This window comes from Mus caroli, chromosome 7 (assembly GCF_900094665.2).
Source record: "Mus caroli chromosome 7, CAROLI_EIJ_v1.1, whole genome shotgun sequence".
Taxonomy (NCBI): Eukaryota; Metazoa; Chordata; class Mammalia; order Rodentia; family Muridae; genus Mus; species Mus caroli.
In genome coordinates this window covers 2,848,389-2,861,030 of record NC_034576.1, presented here as the reverse complement: position 1 = coordinate 2,861,030, position 12,642 = coordinate 2,848,389, and the positions used below count along the sequence as shown (strand labels likewise).

At 46.7% G+C, this 12,642-nt stretch overlaps 1 protein-coding gene across 5 annotated transcripts in view; it reads right to left on the bottom strand.

The window, feature by feature from the left end:
- Znf444 (zinc finger protein 444) overlaps positions 1–9,735 on the bottom strand; it is a 19,130-nt gene extending 9,395 nt beyond the window's left edge. For 2 of the 5 annotated variants that reach the window (XM_029479772.1, XM_021166533.2), the window contains exon 1: positions 9,586–9,735. The gene's annotated coding sequence lies outside the window, so the exon portion shown is untranslated. Of the gene's footprint in view, positions 1–7,839; positions 7,959–9,410; positions 9,554–9,585 lie in introns of those variants that run through there. The other 3 variants (XM_029479775.1, XM_021166530.2, XM_021166532.2) reach the window with 3 other exon arrangements.
- Positions 9,736–12,642: the final 2,907 nt, after the last annotated feature.

Here is a 12,642-nt window from a genome sequence, read left to right as displayed (position 1 = left end):
AAAAAAAAATAAAATTGTTATTTTATTCATTTTTATCTTTTTAACCTTGCAGGTCCTTTGCATATATATTATGGCTTCCAGTTTTGTGTTTTTGAGATTCTTGTGTCTGTTTCCTACGCTTTTTGTCTTGTATTTGTTTTGTTCTGTTCTGATTTATTTTTGTTTTATCTTTATTACTATTCTTCAGGTGCCTGTTTGTTTTCTAAGGAGACAGAAGGAACATGGACTGGACGGGAAGGGACTATGGGAGGACCTGGGAGGAGTCGGGGAAGGTATAGGGTAAAAAGTCCAAACTCACTTCAGGGGTTTGAAACCCCACTAATCCCTGAGCCCACCCTGAAATCCCATCAATCCCCACCCTAGAGAGCTCTGCAACCCCCAAAACCGGATATAAAGTCTGCCTCCCATTTAGTTCTTGCTGCTTCTGGCCTGCCTGAGCAGAGGCAGCGCAGCCAGCCTCTGTCTCCCAGGAAATCTCTGCTGTGGGAACTGTTATGTGGTGAAGCTCTGCGGTATTTCTTGGCTCCTGACTTCCACGATACCTTTAGCTTGAGCTGCCACACTTATAGAAGGAAACCATAATCAAAATATATTACATGGAAAAAAAACTATTTTCAATAAAAGAAAAGTAGAAAAAAAAAGAAATTTTATTAAAATCCAAACAAACAAACCAAAACCAAAAAAATTAAATTAAAAAAAAAACAAACAAACCAAAAAAACCACCAGCAGAACAAAAACCCCTCCCTCTCTTACAGCAGGCTGACCAGACTTACATCTTGGCTTGTTCCCTCCCTGGTGCTACCGTGGCTGAGCCACCTAAACAAAAAAACCTACACAAAAGCCTGTGGCTGGAATGTCCCAAGCCCTGGAGAGGAAGCTACTGCTGTTGTGCACAGGCGTGCCGTGTCTGTCACACTGCCTTCTGAATGGTTCTGCGCACGTCCTTACAGCTTGGTGCTCCGTCAGCTTTGCTCCGAGAAGCTTCCTGTTTCAGTGAGCCATCACCACAGACACGCACAGCTGCTCATAGTGCTAAGGACAAGTGGGGCTCGAATGGTCAGCCCTAAGTGGGACATCTGTGTCACTCCCTCCAAGACTCAGTGTAGAGTGAATTGATGAGGGAAGAAAGACAGAGGAGAGAGAGAGAGAGAGAGAGAGAGAGAGGGGTGGAGTGTTGTGGAACACCTCAGCAGCTCCGATTACCCTCAAATCTGGGCCTACCGACGTTCTCTCAGAGTCAGAGGGTCAATAGACCCTGAGGCACCAGAAGGAGCCAGTTAACAGCTGCTACAGAGGAGGGGATGCCTGTGGATTCACAGGCAGTTAATATTTTCTTCAGTCTACACTCCTATAAATAACACCTCACCCACACTGAGGTAAAGAACTTCATTCTTAAACTCACGGCTTCTTGGGGGTGGGAGTGGAAGAGAGACAAATTGAGAAGAGGAAGGGCACCAGGGGACTGACATGACAGGAGGATGAGAGGGTTATGAGGGTCGTGTAAATGTGATCAAGCTACATGTATCATGGGGTCCACTATCAACATAGTTAATATATGTTAATAAAAATATTTTTAAGCTGGGCAGTGGTGGTGCACACCTTTAATCCCAGCACTCGGGAGGCAGAGGCAGGCGGATTTCTGAGTTCGAGGCCAGCCTAGTCTACAGAGTGAGTTCCAGGACAGCCAGGGCTATACAGAGAAACCCTATCTTGAAAAACAAAAAATTTTAAATTGGGGGTGGGGGGGTAGGCTTGAGAGACAGTTAGCTGTTAATAGCATTCACTGCTCTTCCACAGAATCTGTTCCTAGGGCCCAGATTGGGTACTTAAAACTGGCTGTAACTCCAATTCTAGGAGAATCTGACTTCTGGCCTCTTGGAGCACCCAAATGTGTAACACACACACATTTTAGAGACCTCTTCAAAGGCTTTAAGGAGAACACAGGAAGGCCTGTCAGTGGAGCCTGCCTGTGGTAAGAACTCAGACGTGGGTACTACCTGCCCTGCCTACTTACTACCCGATTAGTGAGGCGGGGAAGATGCAGAGAAGTGGGGCTGAGGCCTCCGAGCTCCTCAGCTCACCTGCGGATGCCTCCCCTGGGAGCTGCAAGGTCTCTGCTGAGGACACTTCCTCTCAGAAGCCTGTGGTCCCCGCCAGGGCTCCCTGTCTCAGGGAGCCCTCCCAGTGGGATCCCTTCTCCCCTCCAAGTCGTGTGCTCCCTGGGCTTTCCAGTCCCTGGATGCCCTTCCACCGAGATACCTTGTCTAGAACGGTGTGGCTCCTGGGCTTCCAAGTCCCAGAATACACTTCCATCCCAGCAGGAACACTTATAATTACTGCAGGACTCCACTCAGTATCTGACTGTCCTTTCTTTTCCTGTCTCAAATGGTCATTAAGCAGTATGGGATAACCTTGAACTTCTGACCTTCCTGCTTCCATCTTTCAAATGCTAAGATCACAGGTATGTATTACCATGCCAGCTCTTCTTCTTTTTAAGAGGGCACTAATCCTAAGAGAGTGGGGGTTCTATTCCATGACCCCTAACTTCCTCCTACAGACACTTTGGGGGCTAGGGTTACAGTCAGTGAATTGGGGGGTGGGGGGGAGTAGAGGCATGGGGGAGGGAGGACACAAGCTCTACAGTAGCAGCTATCAAATTATGTTTGAGAGCTGGCAAATGTGGCCAACTGCCAAGGGCTCCAGTACCTATCTGCATGTGTTTCCCTCATAAAACCTCCAAGTCACAAGAAAGCCAGCTGCCCTTCCTCTTCCCCAGTTCCTGAAGACAGATGGTGGATGAGGACATGGCTCTAAACCTGGAAGATGGCTTGACTCCCAGGAAAGTCCTGGAGAAATTCTGATTGTCAGACAGGAGGTAGAGTGAACAGTGCTGCTTGTGGCTGAAGGGTACAGGCCAGAGACACAATTGAATACCCTGGGGCATTCTCCACACACATTGGCCCCAGGCATCATGAGTCGGCTGCACTAAGGATGAGAGATACTAGCCTGGAATCACAGTCCTCAGGGAGCCTGAAGACTCATGGGGGTCCTGTCAAGGACACTAAGACAGGAGTAAGGTTTTCATGGTAATACTATGTCTAAGGTTTGAAGCCCTTGGTTTCTTGTTAAGTCAAAGCAAAGAACCGCTTACACATGTGGCACTCTGAGCTTGATAACACAAAGGAAGACACCCCACCCTACATGACTCAGTCACCTTATCGTCACCATAACTTGGGATTGGGATGCTAAAAGTTAGTTTACTGTTCTGTCCACTCCATGTTATGCATGAACCCTCTACAGCCTGGCCCTGGCTTAGCTTCCATCTCTTCTAATCTCTCCTGGAGTCTTTACGTTGCAGAGACATGGGCTGCCTGTCTATTAAAAGGCTACAACCGGGGATGAGAAGAGATGGCTCAGCAGTTAGAAGCACTGACTGCTCTTCCAGAGGTCCTGAGTTCAAATCCCAGCAACCACATGGTGGTCAAAACTGTTACCCGTAATGGGATCCGATGCCCTCTTCTGGTGTGTCTGAAGATAGCGACAGTGTACTTATATACATAAAATAAATAAAATTAAAAAAAAAAAGAAATAAAAGGCTACATCCTACCTCTGGTACTAGAAATCTAGCGGAACTGTCGGGGCTATTGAGGTCCTGGGTCTTAGAGCAGAACCTACCAGCTCCAGTTTGCTGGACTGGCAAAGAGAAAAGCACAACTGTCATACAGAGAGATCCGTGGACTGTGGCGAGTACATTTACCACACAACTCTTGCACACCTAAGGCTCAGGGACACTGCAGAAGCAGCAGCAGAAAGACTGCAAGAGCCAGAGAATCAGGAAGTCTGGTGTGAGGTTACATCTTCTAGAACTAACAGGGAACCTACACCTATGATACCCCAACAATACAGCTGCCTAAACAAGGCCTGAATGGTGACAAGAATCAATAGATAGACTAACTGAGGACAAATCCCAACCCTTGACAAAACAACTACAGGCAAGTAATGGCTGCAGAGAGAGAGAGAGCGGGAGGGAAGGGGAGGAGAGAACATTAGCCTTTCTCAGGGATGAGTCCCTTAATTGGCGTTAAAATACCAAATAGCCAGCCCCGAGTTCATACACATCCAAGGAACAGTAAATGGACTGAGCATGTTGTATCTGTGCATTATGTTTATATTTTCCTTTTTCAAAGATAAGAGCTCACCAATTTGGGAGGTATAGTAGGGGAATTAATATACAAGGGATTGGGATGGGGGGATGCTTGTAGTAAAATTAAACTATACTTATATATAATTATTCATTATATATAAATGTTTATATTGTAATTACAATTATATTTTAATTGGGGGTGTGTGTGTTTTGAGACAGGGTTTCTTTGTGTAGCCCTGGCTGTTGTAGAATTCCATCTGTAGACCAGAATGGCCTTGAACTTTTTTTTTAAAGGTTTATTTATTATTATAAATAAGTACACTGTTGCTGACTTCAGACACACCAGAAGAGGGTGTCAGATCTCATTACGGATGGTTATGAGCCACCATGTGGTTGCTGGGATTTGAACTCAGGGCCTTCGGAAGAGCAGTCCGTGCTCTTACTGGCGGGGCCATCTGGCCAGCCCCATGGCCTTGAACTTAAAGAGATCTGCTTACCTCCACCTCCTGAGTGCTGGGATTAAAGGCATAAGCCACCATCACCCAGCTTTAAATTTTTAGTAAAGTTGCTGAGAGCTAAATTAATTGAACACAGCTGAAAGGATCAACTGACGACACACAGTAAAGAATTAAAGGAAAAAAAAAAACCCACTACTCCACACTACTGTTACTGATCTGGCAGCTGAATCACTCCAAAAGGCAGAGCCCAGGTACCTGACATTGTAAAGAAGGGACTCCTACAAAGAACAAGAACATGCCAGGAGCCAATGAGATGGTTCAGTGGGTAAAGGTGCTTATCTCCACGCCTAGGACTCCCACTGTAACAGCAAAGAACGGACTCCTTCAAGCTGTCCTTTTCCCATATAAATAAGTATATTATGTGTATGAGACAACATACACACACACACACACACACACACACACACACACACACACCATGGCATGTTCATGTCAGCTCCTCCTCACCCCACGTAAACACACAAAATAAATAAGAATTAAAAAAAGAAAAGCAGCCGGGCATGGTGGCATACACCTTTAATACCAGCACTCAGGAGGCAGAGGCCAGCCTGGTCTACAAAGTGAGTTCCAGGCCAGCCAGGGCTATACAGAGAAACCCTGTCTCAAAAAAACAAAAAAAAAAAAAACCAAACAAACAAACAAACAAAAAAAGCAAAGCAAAGCAAAGCAAAGCAAAGCAAAGCAAAGCAAAGCAAAGCAAAGCAAAGCAAAGCAAAGCAAAGCAGGGGCGGGCCAGATGGCTCAATGGGCAAGAATACTGACTGCTCTTCCGAAGGTCCTGAGTTCAAATCCCAGTAACCACATGGTGGCTCACAACCACCCTCTGGAGTGTCTGAGGACAGCTACAGTGTACTGACATATAATAATAAATAAATCTTAAAAAAAGAAAAGGAGCTGGGTGTGGTGGCACATGTCTTTAAGTCCAGCACTCAGGAAGCAGAGGCAGGCGGATTTCTGAGTTCGAGGCCAGCCTGGTCTACAAAGTGAGTTCCAGGACAGCCAGGGCTACACAGAGAAACCCTGTCTTGAAAAACCAAAAAAAAAAAAAAAAAAAAAGGAAAGCAAGCCTTTCCCAACATGCTTATCTGTTTTTTACACTGGAGTTATACTGGTTTTTGCCACTATATGGGTGATGGGATTAGAGCCCTAGTCATTGGGGCTGGAAAGACAGGTCAGCTGTTAAGAGCTCTGGCTGGACCTGGGTCCAATTCTCAAAACCCACATGGTGGCTCACACCTACTTGTAACTCCAGTTCCAGAGTTTCTGACACCTTCACAAAGTCATACATGCCAGCAAAACACCAATGCACATAAAATAAAAATAAGTGACCTAAAAAAAGAAAAGGTACCCTGGTCATCTACAAGAACAACAAGTGCTCTTAGCAGCTGAGTCACATGGCCGGTCCCTTGGCGTGCTTGTCTATAAAGTGGAGTTAGACTCTATTATTCTGTGGCTTTACCATCTGAAGGTAAAACATGCCATAAACTACATAGCAATTTCCCAAAACAAATTCCTTTCTTAGATGATGGAAAGGGACAACAGAGAACCAACCCTGGTTGATCAGCACTGTGGTGTGGATGCTATGCAGGAGGAATGGGAACGGTTTCCTGCCAGCTCTTTCCCTCCCTGGAGCCCTGGGAGTCACAAGCCTATCAACATAGTAGTTTCCAATCACAAAGGGTCTGAGCGGTCAGTAACTCCCCCACCCCACTCCCCACGTCAAAGTCCACAGCAGATGTCTTTCATGTCTGGATCAAGTGAAAGGGGGCATTCCTTTGAGGCAAGCCCAAATTCCTGCAATAAAAAGAAAATTCAGATTTATGACCTGAAGTGGCCAGTCGGGAGCCGTATGGTAGGAGAAGACACACCTGTAGATGAGGTAAGAGAATGGAAGTAACAGTGAGATACATATTTGTATCCCTCAGAAGCCTCACCCTACACAGTGGCCTGCAGACCTTCACACTGGGCCTAGCAGGGGAGTAAGGGCTGTAGAGAATTCAAAAGGATGCCTGTCAAAGGTTAAGATGGAAAACCTCAGCAAGTGCATGTTCAGGCACTGGCCTTCAGGGCCAGATCAAGAGTAACTCAGCACTGGCCCAGAAGTGGGTGATAAGGATCATAAGCTGCTTGTCACCTACTGCAGGGACGGGGTTTTAAAGTGGCTGGGCAGGAAAGCAGGGGCTGGTGAGATAAACAGTTAGTTAGCTATTCCTTCTGCACACAGAACCTACAGAACTAAAATAGTCAATTAGGGCACTGGCTAAAAAGTTACTAGTTACTTAGTAACTAGTTACTGACACTGGTTAGTCACTAGTCTTTCTATGCCACATGTCCTAAGTTCCAGGTCACAAAAAGTAACTCTTGGCTGACAAACCAGTTAAACTAAATGCTACAAAAGTTAACCATTTCCTCCTAGCTTGGCCCCAAAAGATGGGCAGTTGATTTCTTGCCCAAGGTCCACGATACCATGGGAAGAGGAGAGCTCTGTGTCCCACATCAATAATCTCCAACTGCTTTTCTACTTCACCAAGCAGTTGATTTCTGGAGGGGGTGGGCACTCAAACGCATTCCGTGCACATTGCCTGTGGAGGCCTGAGGTTGAGGTTAGGGTGTCTTTATCTCCCTTTCCTTTTTTTTTTTTTTTTAAGATTTATTTATTTATTTATTTTATATGAGCATACTGTAGCTGTCTTCAGACACACCAGAAGAGGGCATCAGATCCCATTACAGATGGTTGTGAGCCACCATGTGGTTGATGGGAATTGAACTCAGCACCTCTGGAAGAGCAGCCAGAGCTCTTAACCGCTGAGCCATCTCTCCAGCCCCTTTACCTTCCTTTTTAAAAGTCTCTTATGGAACCTAAAGCCTGCCTTTTCATCTGCAATGAGAAGCCAGTGAACACACACTGAGGTGCCCTTGTGCTGCTCAACCTTTACCCCAGTTCTGATCGTCCTCAGCTTGTACTTTAGCCCATAGAGCCATCTCCCCAGCATCTGTTTTTGGTTTGTTTTCTTTTTACTTTTATTCTATTAAATGCGTAACTTTCAGTGTCCCCTTCTTCTACCTCTCTCTCCTACACTTCGACCCTGATGTTCATTCTCTCTGAATCCATCAATGGTCCTTCAAAGGGCCAGGAATCTGCACTGGGCACTCTGTGCCCTCAGCTGTACAACTCACCAAATATTTACTCAGAGGACAGGGCTTCGGAATTGGAACAGATTCCGGCTGCGTACCCGCAATGTGTCCTCGGTCAAAGAACAACTGCTCCTTTCAAAGACTAATCTCCATTTCCTTGGCTATAAAATGGGAGCAACAATCGAGGTTGGAAAGTCTAGTAAAATAAAGAGCAAAAAAGTACCCCAGAACATGGCTGGAGAGGCGGCTCAGCAGTTAAGAGTACTGGTTGCTGCTTTTCCAGAGGACCTGGGTTCAATGCCCAGCCCCCACATGGCAGCTCACCACTGAAACTCTAGAATCAGAGGATTCAGCAAACACATATGCAGGCAAAATATGGATGCACGTTAAAATAAAAATAAATCATTAAAAGAAAAAAAAAAAGTACCCAGAACACCACCTGGCAATAAACAAACCCCACCTATTGCATTTACTATCAACACACGTTAACCCTCCAACTCCTTGAGAGTCATTTACGTAAAGCCACTGTGAAACAAGCGCCCAAGACTAAATTATAAATTGGAATAGGTGTTAAAATAGCATATAAAAAGGAATGAAGCCTGGCAGTGGTGGCCCACGCCTTTAATCCCTGCTCTTGGGAGGCAGAGGCAGGCGGATTTCTGAGTTCAAGGCCAGCCCGGTCTACAAAGTAAGTTCCAGGACAGCCAGGGCTATACAGAGAAACTGTCTTAAAAAAAAAAAAAAAAAAAAAAAAAAAAAAAAAAAAAAAAAAAAAAAAAAAAAAAAAGAGTGAAGATGGGTATTATGGTGATTTTTGTTTGTTTGTTTTTAAATTCAATTACTTTCACCGGTTTAAGGCTTGGCATGGCTGTCGAATGTGATTAAGGCCAGCCTGGGCTACAGGAGACCATATCTAAAACACCATCAACAACAACAACAAAAAACCCTGAACAAAACAAAAAAACTAGGCCAACGTCTGTAATCTGAGCACGTGAGAGGCTGAGCCAGGAGGATCAGAACCGAGAGATTTAAGTCCCTCTTATCCTGTTAAAATCTGTCTCCAAGCCCCTTCTGCACATTAATCAATTTCGCCTCTCGCGACAAGCTAATGAGACGGATACGCTTGTAATGAAGAAATACTTATCCTCCAGAATCTCAACTCGACAGAAGTGCGTGTGAACGTGTGACCAGCACACAGGACTAGCCACCTGCACGGGTCTACGCTGCTATGGCACGGTGCCCCTGGATAGACCCCTTCCCGCAATCCTTTTCGAAGAGGTTAGAGGTCCGGGCGACCCAGGATTTCTCAGTGGGGTCCAACTTCCACTCCACTCTCAGTTTCCAACCATCCCAGGGCTCCCCCTCGAACATCCCAGCCCCCTCCCGCTGCCCAGCCTCCCCAGGCCTCCAACTCTCCCGCGTCTGCATCTCGCGTTCCTCCCGCTCCACGGCCCGCCCCCAGAACCCCACCTCCAGCCTCCTTATCATCCCCCTCCCCCAAGCCGCCCATCCCTCCCTTCCTCTCCCTCCTCCAGACCTGGGTACCCCTCCCCGTGGTCCGCCCGTTCCCCGTACACCGGACTCCCCAGCCCTTCCTTTTCCCTCTAGCTCACCTCACTCTCCTGGGCGAGGCCCCCCAAACAACCTCACCTTCCCGCACATGCGCACAAAGCTCATCAGGACTCCATGCCCCAGCAGGCTTTGCGCCAAATTCACCCGTACTTCCCCGCCCCCACGTCCCCTCACTCTCTACACTAGGAATCGCTAATTCTACCCAACACTTCCCACCTCTCCCAGCTGGAAACTACATCTCCCAAGAAACATCGCGACAAAGCGGCTTTCCATTAGTCCTACTGTGATGAGTCCTGTACGCTCGTGCGTCCCGAGCTAGTCATCTCTGCTAACCAGAAAACTACATTTCTTAAAGTGTAAAGAAGAAAACCCGATTCCTATTGGCTCACACAGGCGCAAACAGAGCGCTTCTGATTTTGGACTACATTTCCCAGATTTCATGTGGATTTCCTCCCTCTACGGTCCCTCACAAGACACCCCGCCGGCGGACCTCAGGCAAACGCAGATGGGTCGGGGAGGGACGAGAGGAATCTGTGGTTTCGTTGTGGAAACCGGGGGAGGCGGCACACTTGGGAGACCGGCCTCCAGGACCTTAAGCGCCTATAGAGGAGGTCGTGGACGCTATGCCAGAGTTCTCAGATCAGCAGTGTGAGATCCGTCTCCTTGACAACAGTTGCAGTATCGCCCTCCCTCTCCAGTACTAGGTTAAAGCAAGGTTGAGGCTGGTCAACGAAACCCGACCTCTGAGAATTAGTTCGCTTGTCCCGTACCGTCCACTCTTTAGCCTCAGTTTCCCGTCTTGTGAATAGGGAGGAAAATATTACCTGTCAAACATCGCTTGTGTAGCCCCTACGGACACTAAAGCCTCAGTTTCCCTACCTCAGAAAAGGCAAGAAGGTTTTGGGTTTGCTCTTTGTAATATGTATGGGTGTTTCGCTGAGTCGGTGCACCATGTGCTCGCAGTACCCACGGAGGCCAGAAAGCGGCGTGGGATTCCCTTAGACCTGTATTACAGACGGTTGTGAGCCACATGTAGGTGCTAGAAGGACGTCTAGAATAGCTTGTGCTTCGTTATTAACCTCTTTGCCATCTCTCCAGCCCTACCCCTACCTCCTACCGCAACGCACCACATACACACGCACTCGCAGGAGCGCAAGAAGGTTATGAGACGTAGTTACAAGCTAGTGGGCAGACAGACTCTCCCCTCCTCACTGGACTTCGAGAAAAGGTGGCATTGGCACACAAAGGAAATCATGTGAAGCAGGGTTGTTATTGTCCTTACCAAATTCGTGGATGGACAACGCCATTGCCCTAGTTTCTATTTACTCGCCTGTTTACAACTTAGAGACGGACCTATCCCCACAACGGCTAAACTTAATTCTGTCCACCTCTCTGCCCTCTCTGTCCCTCGTCTTGGTAAGTGTGCTAACCACACAAGCTGCTTTGCTATTTGAAGAGCGAGCCCGAAACATCACATTCTTTTCCTAGTGGCGCTTTTCACATACTAGTTGGATTCTTTTCGTATATGATTTTAAACTTTTTTGAGACGGAGTCTCTTGTGGCCCAGATGAGTCTCCAGCTCACTGTCTGGATCACTAAGGATGATCCTCTGCCTCCGCCTCCAGAATGCCAGAATTTGAAGTGTGAACTACCATGCCCAGTTTTATTTTCACGTTTATCTATATTGGCTTTTTTTTTTTTTGACTTTTTTTTTTACTACATTTATTTATTGTGATTTAGTGTGTGTGTGTGTGGGGGGGTGTATGAGTGTGTATGAGTGTCACACTTTGTTACGTGGAGGACAGGACTGCTTTTAGGAGTTGGTTCTTTCCCCAAGCAGAGACTGGGGATTGAAAGCAGGACACCAGGCTTGACTGCGGGTGCCTTTACTCACTGAGCTATCTCAGTGGCCCAATTTCCTTCCTTTGTAAAACTGAAAATTGTAATCTCAGCATGTGGGAGGTGGACACAGGAAGATCAGGAGGTCAAGGTCTTCCCCTCGACTATACAGTGAGTTTGAAGCCAGGTTAGGCTACATGAGACTTTCTCAAAAACCTGAGATGGCTCAGCTAAGTAAAAGTGCTTGCTGCCAGGCGGGGCAAGCTTTGATGCTGGCAACCATATGGCGGAAGAAAATAACTGACTTACGTGTGTGTATGTGTGTGTGTACATATATTTTATTTAAAAATTAATTTATCAAGCAGGGCGTGGTGGCGCACGCCTTTAATCCCAGCACTTGGGAGATAGAGGCAGGTAGATTTCTGAGTTTGAGGCCAGCCTGGTCTACAGAGTGAGTTCCAGGACAGCCAGGAATGCACAGAGAAACCCTGTCTCAAAAAAAATTATTTTATGTGTATGGGGGTGTTGTACAAGCACTCTTCACTACTGAACCATATCTCCAGCCACTGAACTTAAAACAAACAAACAAAAAAGAAAACAGCAACAAATTCTGGGACATGGCTTAGTATTAAAAAGTTTGCCTAAAATGTTTTAAGGCCCTGAATTCATCTCTAGCACTGCAAAGAACAGAACTAAATAAGATTCAGTTGTATGAATATGGACCATTTTGCTTCTCCATGCATGAGAGGGTTCCTTTAGACACAGGAGGGATTTTATCTCGTTAAAAACCGTCCAGTATACACTTTGAGTTTCTCCTGTACGGTCACCCACATGTCTGACTCTCTCAGATCCAAGTTCCTGTTCCAAATACAGTGTCTTTGTTCACATTAGCAGAAACAAGCAATCCTCAGAAGCTGTAGCCTGGGCCAGGGCAAGGGGACAGAGCAAATAGACTAGAAGGAAGCTTCCAGCCTCCACTCCCCACTTGGCCAGGTGCCTTGTAGGCTGGGTACAAGGTTCACACAGGCCTGCAGCCCAGCAGCTCTCCTCCCACACCCTCACTGCTGTAATGGAGTGGCCACCTGCAGAGATTCACATCCTCCCCACCTCTCCAGAGTAGGGTTTTAATAAAGATATTTTCATATAGGTTTAAGGATGGGGTTGGATAAATAGCTTAGAGGTTGAAAGCAGGCTGAAGAGATGGCTCAGCAGTTAAGAACACTGACCATTCTTCCAGAGGTCCTGAATTCAATTCCCAGTAACCACATGGTGGCTCACAACCATCTGTAATGGGATCCAGTGCCCTCTTCTGGGATGCATGTGTACATGCAGATAGAGCACTCATACACATAAAATAAATATTAAGAAAGAGCCGGGTGTGGTGGCGCACGCCTTTAATCCCAGCACTAGGGAGGCAGAGGCAGGCGGATTTCT